Source organism: Oncorhynchus keta, chromosome 10 (genome assembly GCF_023373465.1).
Source record: "Oncorhynchus keta strain PuntledgeMale-10-30-2019 chromosome 10, Oket_V2, whole genome shotgun sequence".
NCBI classification, from domain to species: Eukaryota; Metazoa; Chordata; class Actinopteri; order Salmoniformes; family Salmonidae; genus Oncorhynchus; species Oncorhynchus keta.
In genome coordinates, this window is record NC_068430.1 from 52,728,404 (window position 1) to 52,742,427 (window position 14,024).

Genomic DNA, 14,024 nt, shown 5'->3' on the forward strand with positions numbered 1-14,024 from the left:
GTCAAGATATACATTTATGGCTCTACAACTCATAGCCATGTCTGACATGTATTGGGGTGCACAATCATAGCTTGATTTTAAAAAAATAATAGAAGAATCGTAAAACGAATTCAATTTTTTTTTTTTTTTGAAGACACAAGCAGCCAGTGCAGAGACTTTAAATCCGGTTAAATGTCTGCTCTCCATCTCGTCTTGGTCAGTACCCGTGCTGCAACATTCAGTGCACAACACATCAAGTCAAAACTCTGGGATACTTCCTGGCGTGTGGCCATTCCGACCCACACATAGCCAAACGTTATGTTGTAAATCAAGGACACCTGACAGACTATGTGACAGTCCCACAACGACGACACTAATGTCTCAAACAACAAACGGAAAAGAGCTTCTGCATTTTAGTAAATAGTCTAAATGACTCGCCTTTCGCTTCACAAGCGAGACACGTAGAGCGCTTCTAAATGACTAATTCTACTTGTGTTTTTAGAAAGATGCGTCTCCATCAAAAGGCCTCGGTAGTTCTGCGCTCTGAATGCTTAGAAATCCATATAAAAGAAATGACAAAACAAAAAAAAGGACCATTGCACCCACCTAACTACCACCCCCGCACTCCAACCGACAAAACTTCAGGAGATCGATATATACATAGAGAGAAAGAATGAAAAAGAGAGAGAAAGAGTTAGTCAAAACGAGGACAAGAAGAAGGCTGCCGGGCAAAGCCAAGGACACCAAAGGGTTTAAGCTGTCGGCCCCTTAGCACCACCACCGCTACCATTGCTGCCTCAATCCCCCCCGCCATATGGATCTAATCGGGCAAGAGGCTGGCCAGCTGGGACCCCCAACAGTCACCTGTGATGGAGAAAGAGGGGACAGAAGGGCCCCAGCTCCCCCAGCCAAGGGGAGAGACACAATACTGTGTTCCAAGGGAAGGAGGAGGGAGAGGGATAGAGGGAGGAGGGGTAAAGACACGAGGCACTGAATGCAGCGGGGTGAGAGTGGACTTAAGGCTGGAAACAAAGCCTGCACCTGGTCTCTGCCCGTCCACACGCACTGACAATACAGCTCACATCTGTTACCCTCTCTGCCTTTCTCTCTCTCGGTCTGTCACCCATACACACACACAAACACATGCGCAAAAAACACACAGCACAAACACACAAAAGCACACGCAAAATAACATAGACATTTCACACAAACACCTGCGGTCGGGCCGAGCCATCCTCGTGTCCTCAGCAGCTAAGCAACAGGTTTGAACAACTTCCCCCATGACAACTGGGTAAATAAAAGCTTAGGGCTTCCTCCTAAATCGGGGTTGTCTGTGTGTGTGTGTGTGTGGTGTCAGCTTTCTGATGTGTGGGAGGCATACGCTGATAGCTCCATTCAGCTCATTTGAAGAAAACTTTATTTATAGTCTTTGCCTCTCGGCAGCGACAACTCCGATCTGCCAATGGAACATTTTATTGTAACCTACCTAGTGTCCAATCAACCGGGGTTGTTAATTATTAATTTACTACCCATGGACAGGTAAATATAATCTAGAATATTCTGTGGGGCCTTTATCCAAGAAAGACTCAAATTAAGTCCTGCCAAAAATGTCAGATATCCAATCTGTATCCCAAATGGCTGCCTATTCCCTATATAGTGGAGCCCTATGGCCTCTGAGCAAAACTAGTACACTATTAAGGGAATAGGCAGCCATTTAGGATGTACCCCAAGTCTGTTGGGCAAGCAAATGTCAGGGAAAAGAAATTGGTCTACACGTTAGAGGCGCCACGGAGGGGAAAAGGCCTCAAACGGCCCGGCTGTGTGTTTGTCTTGGCTCGCCTTACATCTCCAGCCCGCAGCAAACTACATAGCTGGACCCAGGCCCCACGTCAACAGGGTACCTTTGTGTGTGTGTGTGTCTGTCCGAGTGAGTAAGTAACAGATGTGTCGTCAACGTGGGCCCATCGTGTTTCTCAGAGACGGAGAGATGGGAGAAAAGAGGGGGAGGCTGTGCCCCCCAAAAAAATCCAGGCTATAACCTCGCCTCTCAGCAGTAATTACAAAAACACAAACGGCTGTCCTGTCTGGTGCCTGTAAAAAAAATGACTGCGGGGATGGAATAGCACTTACTGGCACTGAACGACAGAGAAACAGCAGAGAGAGGAGAATGAAAAACGAGAGAGCAAAAGCATAGGACTGTACGGTGGACAAACTCCGGCTAGAAAAATGAAAAAAAAAGAAGGCGTGGCCCCATGACAAAAAAAAAGTGACATTGAATTCAAAAAGCAGGGAAGGAACGGGGCGATTGGGAGAGAGGACTCATAAATACTGTAGGACCAGAGGGAAGGGAACGGCTTCCACATGGAGATGAGATCAGAACTCTGGGTTTAAATGGCCCTCCACGTGTGTGACAGGGTGCATCCCAAGGCGCTGGTCAAAGTAGTGCACTATATAGGAAATACGGTGCCTCTACACCCCCCCCCTGGACACTACTCAATCCCAATTGTTAAGAATGGCTGTCACATTCTTCTAGTCCCAGAGACAATGGGGGCTTTGCCTTCATATTGTGCATTTCTGTTCCACACAGAAGATTGCTGCATTTGATGAATGTATGAATCCGAATGGCTTAGATCAACCTCTAGAAACCTGGTTAACGGATTTGATTGAATAAGGTCATTTTAAAATCTCTGTGGACTGCATCTTCATTTAACACAACAAGTAATAATAGGGAAGTCTTCTGATATTCTAGTATGTTGGTGACACTTGAAAAAGAGACACACACAGGCTCGGTTGTCACTTTTTGACTGGGAGTATCATCCATTTCAGAGTGGCACAACACACACACCTGTGTCACTGAGTGTCGCTGTGTTTCCGCGTGGGGTCAGTCACCACGTGAGTGGGAAACTCATACTAAATTCAGTTAACAGACCTGTGCAAAACAAGGGCTTGTCCCAAAAACCAAAAACCAAAAAAAAAAAAAAAAAAAAAAAAACACTGAATGAAGTGACATACCCTCAATTCCCATCCTTCATAAATCCCCATTCTACCCCCATTCCCACACCAGCAGCACTCCTTCTCATTGCCCAGTAGATTATCTGCTTATAGGGTTACAGCCCTTCTCACCTCTCCGTGCCAAATTGATTTGCTTGCAAACAATCATCCGAGTCCCCACCACCCTGATGTCTCTTTCAACTCCAGCTGCGCCCATGAAAAACGACCACCGACAATTACATGACACATTAAAAAAAAAAAAAAAAAGTTTAAAAACGGGAAAGCAGCGCGAGTAGTGTCGTCGTCCCTTCGGATTTCACCTCAACTTTCTGCCGCCACTGTTTGATTAACGATCCGGCTCGCAAAACACATCGATAAAAACTCCATTGACACTGCGCGCGGTCGTAAATCAGAGAGTGGTGCGTGCTTTTGAGTTCTTCTGTCTATGGAAGGGTCAGACAAAGCGGCTCCTATTCATTACGAACCGCCTGACATTCCACTTAACCTGCTGGCCTGGACGGCACTCGTTTTTTTTAGCATGTCGGACAGAGTCAGAGCAGAGGCAGCTCCGATGCAAAAACGTGTGACACTAGTCTACTACAGCAGGCACAGGCAGCGTTAGTCTGATTAATCAGCCTGTAAAAACCCTATTTGTTGGTATATACAGCCTGAAACGAATGACTACAAAACCCTGAAAAGTATCCTTACAAGCCAGAATGTTTAATAAAATGACATGTAAAGTAGCCGAGTTGAGTGTCCTCTAGTGTACCCATCGGACTGGAGCCCCGAAGTTACATGAAACGAAGTAATCAAAAACAACTTATTTCTGAACCCCCCCCCCCAAAAAAAATAGCCTGCAATGACACAGAACAATGTGTGTAATTGCTCAAGTCTGCACACACATCGTCGCCGCTCAACTCCATCGTAAATGGTGGAGCGGAGTTTCGTCGGCTACATTTAAACTTAAAGCGGCAATGTGGTTCGGAGGCTCCGTATAGAGGGTGTGATGCAGTTGTGAAGCTTCCAGAGGTCTGCGGAGGCCAAATCAAGTACCATACAGCATTTGTTTTTTGTATGTTGCATAGGCTCGGTATAGATCCACATTGACATGATTGGTTGGCGGAAGACGCGGTACGTTCTGTATAAACCTGCTCTGTGAAGTGATTGTGTGCAATAACTCAAATTGCCTTTTGCACTCACTTCCAAACTGCGCGATTTAAAAAATGTAAAAAAAAACGTTTGCAAAGGGTAAAGTCTAAAAAACTTGGTCCACTCTGTTCATAAGAGATTCTAGTTTGGGAACAAATGTTGAATCGACGATAAAATTTGCAGAATATAGGCCAAAATCCATCTCGAACCATCTTCTCCGACCGCCCGCCAGTAGGCTTCCTCTCACTACCATATTTGGTAGTGAGAGGAAACGCCAACCGGATGCTTCATATTTATAAATCTAGTGAAATATCTGTGTCTCTACTCTGCTCCCTGAAGTACAATAAGTATGTATGACCACGCTTCAAGCTTTACTCTGTTGTCTGTGCGGTTCGTCCTTCAGCTGCTCAAAATTTGAATAAAAAATATCCACAGGATAGTAATGTTAACATCACCTAGAGAGTCAGTAGGTAGCTTATATGGTTTGCTTTGGCACCAAGCTAAAGTTAGGCCTATCCAATATAAAACTATTTGGTTCTCTGATCAATAGCTATTGAACAAAGCATGCCATGACAATTAAAATATTCTGAATCGGGGGAGGATGGAGAACAATCCATACCTTAAAAAAAATATACATATTTAGATGTTTTTGAAGATTGAAAACTTGAATATACCATTTTCATTAATACATTCCTGTAGTTGTCTAAAATAAGAGTACGCCAGTAATCTGGCTTGTAGTGACCATTTACACGATTCTGCAGGCATTCGTTTCAGGATGTGTCTATACGCCAATTCATTGTGTATTACAGCCTGATTGAACAAACTAAGGCAGTGTTGCCCATAAAATTGTACACAAACTTTCGACAGGAACGAGAGAGGCTAGTAAAGGCAAGCGAGTTTGAGACCAGGTGCAAGGAGGGAGGACTAATATGAACAGCTCCACCAAGGCAAAGAGGAGGTCCAATCAAAGCCAGATGTTCAATACGCCACAGGCTGTGTTTAACGCATTCATAAGCCTTGGTTTTCACGACGCAGATTATGACGGTGGAATACTTGCACGTAGACACAGAGGGAAAACAACAGAAGACGAGTAATAAAAGTGAGTCAGACATGGGAAATGTTCAGAGTATACCCCCTGAACTCAACATTTTCAAAGTTCTTAAATGGTTGGGAGCAAGCCAGGAGAATGGCCCTAGAGTGGTGCGTGTGTAAAGCATTGCAGTGTAATGTTGGACTTATAACCTACTGTCTTGCATTGACGTGTAGCCTACAGGCCTATTCACATGCAATGTAGGCTTATATCCTTACCCAATGTATTTGCCAATTTACTTGATTCATGAAGTAGCTTTCAAGAGAGTCCACTAATAAGCCTAATATTCTCTCTGCAACTTCAACATGAAACCCGTGACCTAGGGAATGAGGATGGAGTGAATAAAAATACACACATGGAGACATAACTATTTCCACATTCGTGCAATGCCCCATTAATCATCAGCCAGCCATATGTGCCCATTTCCCAGGTGTGTGCCAGAGTAGGCCCATGTATGTACTAATCCACTGGGGTTGAGATATGGGTTAAGGCGTCCTCATACTACATTCTGTTTTGCTTCTAGCAGAACTCGGCTAGGCGTAACCGAACGTCTGTGCTCGCATACTCCCGGATAAGACCTTGGCATGCAAAATGAGAGAAACAATTACTGTCGTTTATCCCTCGAGACACCGTAGCAAAAAAAGCCACAGTACAGTTCAAATCAAATTGTATTTGTTACACGCGCCGAATACAGGTGTAGCCCTTACAGTGAAATGCTTACTTACTACAAGCCCTTAACCAAAAACGCTTTAAGAAGAAAAAAAATATATTAAAAAATAAAAAAAACAATTAAACAGCATCAGTAAAATAACAATAGCGAGGCTATATAAAGGGGATACCAGTACAGAGTCAATGTGCGGGGGCACCGGTTAGTCGAGGTAATATGTACATGTAGGTAGAGTTAACGTGACCACGCATGGATGATAAACAGAGAGTAACAGCAGTAAAAGAGGGATCTGGGCAGCCCTTTGATTAGCTGTTCAGGATTCTTATGGCTTGGGGGTAGAAGCTGTTAAGAAGCCTTTTGGACCAAGACTTGGTGCTCCGGTACCGCTTGCCGTGCGGTAGCAGAGAGAACAGTCTATGACTAGGGTGGCTGGAGTCTGACCATTTAAGGCCTTCCTCTGACACCACCTGTTACAGAGGTCCTGGATGGCGGGAAGCTTGGCCCCAGTGATGTACTAACCGTACGCACTACCCTCTGTAGTGCCTTGCTGTCGAAGGCCGAGCCGTTGCCATACCAGGCAGTGATGCAAACCGTCAGGATGCTCTCGATGGTGCAACTGTACCCATGCCAAATCTTTTCAAATCTCCTGAGGGGGGGGGGGGGATAGGCTTTGTAGTGCCCTCTTCACAACTGACTTAGTGTGTTTAGACCATGATAGTTTGTTGGTGATGTGGACCTCCTTTTCCGGTCACCTACAATTATCTCCGTTGTCTTAATCACGTTGAGGGAGAAGTTGTTATCCAGGCACCAAATGGCCAGGTCTCTGAACTCCTCCATATAGGCGGTCTCATCGTTGTTGGTGATCAGGCCTATCACTGTTGTGTCATCGGCAAACTTGATGAAGGTGTTGGAGTCATGCCTGGCCATGGAGTCATGAGTGAACAGGGAGTACAAGAGGGGACTGAGCACGCACCCCAAGGGGCCCCCGTGTTGAGGATCAGCATGGCGGATGTGTTGTTACCTATCCTTATCACCTGGGGGCGGCCTGTCAGGAAGTCCAGGATCCAGTTGCAGAGAGAGGTGTTTAGTCCCTGGGTCCCTATCTTTGTGATGAGCTTTGAGGGCACTATGGTGTTGAATGCTGAGCTGTAGTCAATGAATAGCACTCTCACATAGGTTTTCCTTTTGTCCAGGAGGGAAAGGGCAGTGTTGAGTGCAACAGAGACTGCATCAGCTGTGGATCTGTTGGGGCGGTATGCAAATTGGAGTGGGTCTAGGGTTTCTGGGATAATGGTGTTGATGTGAACCATGACCAGCCTTTCAAAGCACATAATGGCTACAGATGTGAGTGCTATGGGTCGGTAGTCATTTAGGCAGGTTACCTTAGTGTTCTAGGCAAAGGGGCCGTGGTGGTCGGTTTGAAACATGTTGCTGTTACAGACTCAGCCAGGGACCGTTTGAAAATGTCAGTGAGGACACTTGCCAGTTGGTCAGCGCATGCTCAGAGTACACGTCTGCCTTCTGAAAGTTGACCTGTTTAGAGGTCCTACTCACATCGGCCTGTTTGATGGTTTGTCGGAGGGCATAGCAGGGGACGACGACGACGATGTCATCAATGCACTTATTTGTGAAGCCAGTGACCAATGTGGTGTACTCCTCAATGTCAGAATATTTTTATTTAACTAGGCAAGTTAGTGAAGAACAAATTCTTATTTACAATGACAGCCTACCCCGGCCAAACCAGAACAATGCTGGGCCAATTGTACACCGCCCTATGAGACTCCCAATCACAGCCGGATGTGATGCAGCCTGGATTCAAACCAGGGACTGTAGTGACCTCTTGCACTAAGAAGCAGTGCCTTAGACCGCTGCGCTACTCGGGAGGCCGGAACATATTCCAGTCTGTGCTAGCAAAACAGTCCTGTAGCTTAGCGTCGGCTTCATCTGACCATTTTCTTATTGACCGAGTCACTGGTGCTTTCTGCTTTAGTTTTTGTTTGTACGCAGGAATCAGGAGGTTAGAATTATGGTCAGATTTGCCAAATGGAGGGCGAGGTAGAGCTTTGTACGTGTCTCTGTGTGTGGAGTAAAGGTGGTCTAGAGTTTTTTTCCCTCTGGTTGCACATGTAACATGCTGGTAGAAAATAGAATTTAAGTGCCCAGCCACTAGGAGCGCCGCCTCTGGATGAGCATTTTCCTGTTTACTTATGGCGCTATACAGCTCATTGAGTGAGGTCTTAGTGAGTGAGGTCATATCATGAGATTTTCTACCTCAGGCAAGCAACACCTTGAGACGTCCTTATATTTAGTGCACCAGCTGTTGTTGAGAAATATACATAGACCGCCACCCCTGGTCTTACCAGAGGCCACCGTTCTATCCCGCCAGCTGTATGTTATTCATGTCGTTCGTTCGTTCACGACTCGGTGAAACATAAGACATTAGTTTTTAATATTCCGTTGGTAGGATGTGATCGCAGTTCATCTATTTTTATTATCAATTGATTGTATTTTGGCTAATAGGACCGATGGTAAAGTTCGATTACCCTCTCGGCAACGGATCCTAACAAAGCACCCGGATCTTCGTCCACGATACCTCCGTCTCTTTCTCCTGCAGATGACGGTGATTGACGGCCGTGTCAGGCGTCTGAAGTAAATCCTTCCCATCTGACTCGTTGAAGAAAACTTTTTCTTCCAGTATGGGGTGAGTAATCACTGTCCTGACATCTAGAAGCTATTTCCGGTCATAACACAGTGGCAGAAACATTATGTGCAAAATAACTTACAAATAACTCGAAAAAACATACAAAATTGCACAATTGGTTACGGGGATCGTAAAACAGCAGCCATCTCCTTCGGCACCATTCTAGCGCAGTTCCTCAACATAGTCTGAATTCATTTAAGATAAATCAAGAAATGTGTCATTCATTTTCTCATTTTTGCCAGGGAGGCATTTGTCGCTTAATTTTACATCGGGCTAAGATGTTTGGTGCAAGCGAACTTCTACTTGCCTCAAGGAAAAATGTAGTGTGAACAAACATCTGAAGCAAAATCTCTGCCGAACTCCAAAACAAACTAAAAAATCACAAAATGTCATCATAATATACAGTATGTGCAAACAGGCGCGCCAAGTTGACTGGATAGCATGCGACAGGCTTTAAGTTGGTCCTAATGTTGGAGCTCCACTGCCTCTGCCAGAGAAAGAGATAAGGACAACAAAGGGACCAGCTGTGCTTAGAACAATGGAGAAAATTAGTGTGTGTGTGTGTGGGGGGGGGGTGCATATGCATTTGTGTGTTTCAGTGCAGTTGTGTTAGGGCTGTGAAGATACCAGCATCGCAATATTTTTTTTGATAGCAAAACATTTAAACACGAGGCAGATCAAACTCTTTGGTCCTTTCAAAACCTGCTGTATGCAAAATATTGTGTGCTATAGGCTTGATAAATAAATAAAATGTGACTCTGGGTGGCAACATAATGATGTTTTCCTAAAGTAGTTATATGCGCTGGTATCGTCCCGGCCCTGATTGTGTGTGTGGGTGTTCCACACAGTGTGTGCGCATGTTTTGGTGTGTGTGCACATGATTGTGCGTATCTAAAAGCGTGTCTGTGCGTTTCTACCTGGGTGTGTGGGGAGTGTACTACTGTTCTTCTATGCTCTATACTACCTACAGTCGGGGGCCCAGAGCGGGGGTGCGTCTCGCTTCTCTGTACAGTCAGTCGCAGGTCCATAACTCACGGCTTAGGAGAGGAAAATAGACAATAGGACAGAGAAGACCGCAGAGAGTTTGTTTGCTCGCCATAATTAATGACATACTTGGTAATGTGAAACAGAAACCTGGGAGTGGAACAGAGGCCGCTAGTGGCAGGAGCTATGGGAGAACATGCTCATTGGGATGGCTGGAATGGAATAAATGGAACAAAAATCAAGCACATCAAACAAATGGCGACCACATGTTTGACTCCGTTCCATTAATTCCATTCCAGCAGTTACAATGAACCCGTCCTCTTATAGGTCCGCCCACCAGCCTCCTTTGGAAGGGAGGCATGTGCTGACTTGAGAGGAAGAGTAGGAGGGAGGGAAGGAAGTGAGGAAGGTAAAGAGGGACAAGAGAAAGGAGAGGGATCAATAGGAAGGGAAAGAAGGAGGGGGAGAGAGAGAGAGAACCTTGAGGAGAGGATAGAGTGCAACAGTAAGAAAGAGAAAACGGGGCTACAGTAAGAAACATAGGAAAAAGAGAGCAGGGGTTCAACAAAAGGGGAGTGAGAGGAGAGTGGATAGTGTAGAGAGGGTGAGGGAGAAAAGGAGGGGAGGAGAGTGGATAGTGTAAGGGAGGAGGAGAGGGGGTGGAGAAAAGGAGGGGAGGAGAGTGAGGGAGAAAAAAGGAGGGAGGAGTGGATGGATAGTGGATAGTGAGGTTAAGGGAGAAAAGGAGGGGAGGAGAGTGGATAGTGTAGAGAGGGTGAGGGAGAAAAGGAGGGGAGGAGAGTGGATAGTGTAGAGAGGGTAAGGGAGAAAAGGAGGGGAGGAGAGTGGATAGTGTAGAGAGGGTGAGGGAGAAAAGGAGGGGAGGAGAGTGGATAGTGTAGAGAGGGTAAGGGAGAAAAGGAGGGGAGGAGAGTGGATAGTGTAGAGAGGGTGAGGGAGAAAAGGAGGGGAGGAGAGTGGATAGTGTAGAGAGGGTGAGGGAGAAAAGGAGGGGAGGAGAGTGGATAGTGTAGAGAGGGTGAGGGAGAAAAGGGGGGACAGAAGTGTTTGTGTTGGATGGTGGCTGTCGTACAGCCTGTGAGGTGGGCCTGAGCCAACACACACACACACTCTGTAGAGGTCACGGATGATAGATAGATCACAGAGAGAAAAAGAGAGAGAGAGCAAGAGAGAGAGAGCGAGGTATACCTCTGGTTGTCTGTGGGCCCTGAGCATGGTTCTGATTGAGGAAGAAAAAAAAAACACCAAACAATACAATCTCCTTTAAAAGGGATACTGCGTGATGTAGGTTGTTTATCTTTGTCTCTATGTGCAGTTTATTGAAGTTAGCCGAGCACAATTGCTGGAAGTATTTTACCTTTATGTAAAGAGAAGGCAAGAGCAAGAGGGTTAACTAGGTATAATATAATAATATATGCCATTTAGCAGACGCTTTTATCCGACTTACAGTTCTGATTGAGGAAGAAAAAAACATGTGTTTATACATTCTGCGTGATGTAGGTTGTTTATCTTTGTCTCTATGTGCAGTTTATTGAAGTTAGCCGAGCACAATTGCTGGAAGTATTTTACCTTTATGTAAATAGGCAAGTCAGTCAAGACGACCTAGGAACAGTGGGTTAACTGCCATGTTCAGGGGCAGAATGACAGATTTTTACCTTGGCAGCTCTGGGATTTGATCTTGCAACCTTCCGGTTACTAGTCCAACGCTCTAACCACTAGGCTACCTGCCGTCCCATAAAGTATTCTGATACAGTGGCCAGCTCCTCTCAAAAGCAGGGGACTAGACAGATACATTGCGTCCGACTTGGTACGTAGATAAACAACCAAAATCTCCCTTTAACACAGCTTCTATCTACGAATCAACCTCTCACTTACACACACCGTGACAAAACAGTGTATCCCTTGAAAGCAACTCCCTACACACACAGAACCTAATATATACAAATCACACACATACTTTCTCTTCCACACAAACACAGAGAGGAGCAGGTTGAGAACTTCAAGTTCCTTGGTGTCCACATCACCAACAACTATCAAGGTCCAAAACACACTAAGACAGTTGTGAAGAAGGCACTACAAAGCCTATTCCCCCTCAGGAGACTGAAAAGATTTGGCATGGGACCTCAGATCCTCAAAAGGTTCTACAGCTGCACCATCGAGAGCATCCTGATGGGTTGCATCACTGCCTGGTATGGCAACTGCTCAGCCTCCGACCGCAAGGGCACTACAGAGTGTAGTGCGTACGGCCAGTACATCACTGGGGCCAAGCTTCCCACCATCCAGGACCTCTACACCAGGCGGTGTCAGGGGAAGGCCCTAAAAATTGCCAAATACTCCAGCCACCCTAGTCATAGACTTCTCTCTGCTACCGCACGGCAAGCGGTACCGGAGCGCCAAGTCTAGGTCCAAAATACAGCTTCTACCCCCAAAGCAAAGAAACTTCTGAACAGCTAATCAAAGGGCTGCTCAGACCACGCTTTTATGCTGCTGCTACTCTGTTTATCTATTCATGGTCACTTTAACTCTACCTACATGTACATATTACATCAATTACCTCGACTAACCTGTGCCCCGCACACTGACTCTGTACTGGTACCCCCTGTATATAGCCTCGCTGTTGCTATTGTTATTTTACTGCTGCTGGTTAATTATTTGCAACTTCTTTTACATTTTACTTGTCTATTTTTTACTTAACACATTTGTCTGCTTAACTTCTTAAATCATTGTTGGTTAAGGGCTTGTAAGTAGGCATTTCACTGTAAGGTCTACTACACCTGAGAAATACAATTTGATTTGTATTCCCTACACACAGAACCTAAAAATAAAATAAAAATCACACATGTACTTTCTATTACACACATACAACACTCAAAGGACCACTGACACCAAGGGCCGTTTCTCAGGGGCTAAACATGTCTCCCCCCCAGACGGGAAACATATCTGGTCAAACCAGTACAGTGAACAAAGGCCTGCGGTTCTGGGTCACTGGGCTAGGGCACAAGGCATTACCCTGAGCAGTCTCCACCAGAGCCATAGGCTCCAAGCCAGACCTATGACACTTCTCAAAAGAAGGGGGCCCTCATAGGACCTCAATGGAAAACTGGTTGGGCGGGGGGCATTCACACACACTCATGAACGTACACGCTCGTACACTTACACAAGCAGTCATAAATTACCCACAGGCAATATCCCCCCCCCCACACACACTCTCTCTCATGCACACACACACACACTAACTCCTCATATACATAGACATTTTGCTCTAAAATTGACATTTGGAGAGAGCAAATTGCTGTGATTGGGGCCTCTTCGGAGCACAAGATGACAGGTCATCGTCATCCCCACCTCTCCTCTTCCTCCCCAGACACACCTCACCCCTCTACCTCCCCAGGCTAGATATCACAGGCCTAATCACTGGAACTATTCAAGAGCTTCCTGCTCCGCAATGTTTGAAGCAGCTGCTTGGAACTTTGTGTGTGTGTGTGTGTGTGTGTGTGTGTGTGTGTGTGTGTGTACACCAAAGAGAGCAATGGAAAGAGGGAGGGGAAAATAAATGTAGCATTGTAAGGATTTAATGCTGAGTGGACAAAGGTTAATGGTGTCGATGACTTCATGAAAGTCTGATCTTTCTCATTCATCTCAGCAATTAATCACTAATAATTGGTATAGACTAGGTATAAATTTATACTTCATAGGTAAGAGAATGCAGGTGGATGAGTGTCTGAATGGATTTTTCAAAACTGTATTGTAAATCATAAGATCCTAATATTTCTATATAAACCAAATGGCTCGACTTTGAAACTGTTTAAAATTCATGTGGAGATGGAAGAAAGTGGGGGCCCATATCACACACACACCTCCTGCTGCTGCTGTCAGGGGTGTGACAATGTCCAGCCGGCCCCCAGACTCGAGACTTCATGGTTTGAGCCTGCCCAGTCCTATCTCCCTACAGGCGTGGAGTCCTGCTCTACTTGGCTGAGACTTGCCAGGTCCCCTCTCTGTCTGTCTCTCCTTCCATTCCTCCCTCTCCATCCACTCCACCCCAGCAAACACAAATACACAGAGACGAGTCCATACACTGTACCAATAGGACTAGCCTTCCCCTTCATTGTTTTACCTCAAAACATGCCCAGACATCACCCTTTGATGCAGCAGAGCTCTTCTTGAAAAATATATAGCTTGCCCTACACTATAATACATGTACTAGGTATGTACTTGAGTTGCTAACGATTTTAATTAATTATTAGCTATGGAAAAGTGTGAGCCTTGCACACAGTGTCAGCAACAAGAGTATTCTCTGGGCCATGGCTCTCCAACCCTGTTCCTGGAGAGCTACCGTCCTGTAGGTTCACTCCAACCCGGATCTAGTGCACCCGATTCTAATAATTAGCTGGTTGATAAAATGAATCAAGTTAGTTACAACTGTGGTTGGATTGAACACC

General features: G+C 45.6%; 1 protein-coding gene across 2 annotated transcripts in view; it reads right to left on the reverse strand.

Moving 5' to 3' along the window:
• LOC118388946 (protein CBFA2T2-like) overlaps positions 1-14,024 on the reverse strand; it is a 50,593-nt gene that overhangs the window by 18,968 nt on the left and 17,601 nt on the right. The window lies entirely within an intron of this gene.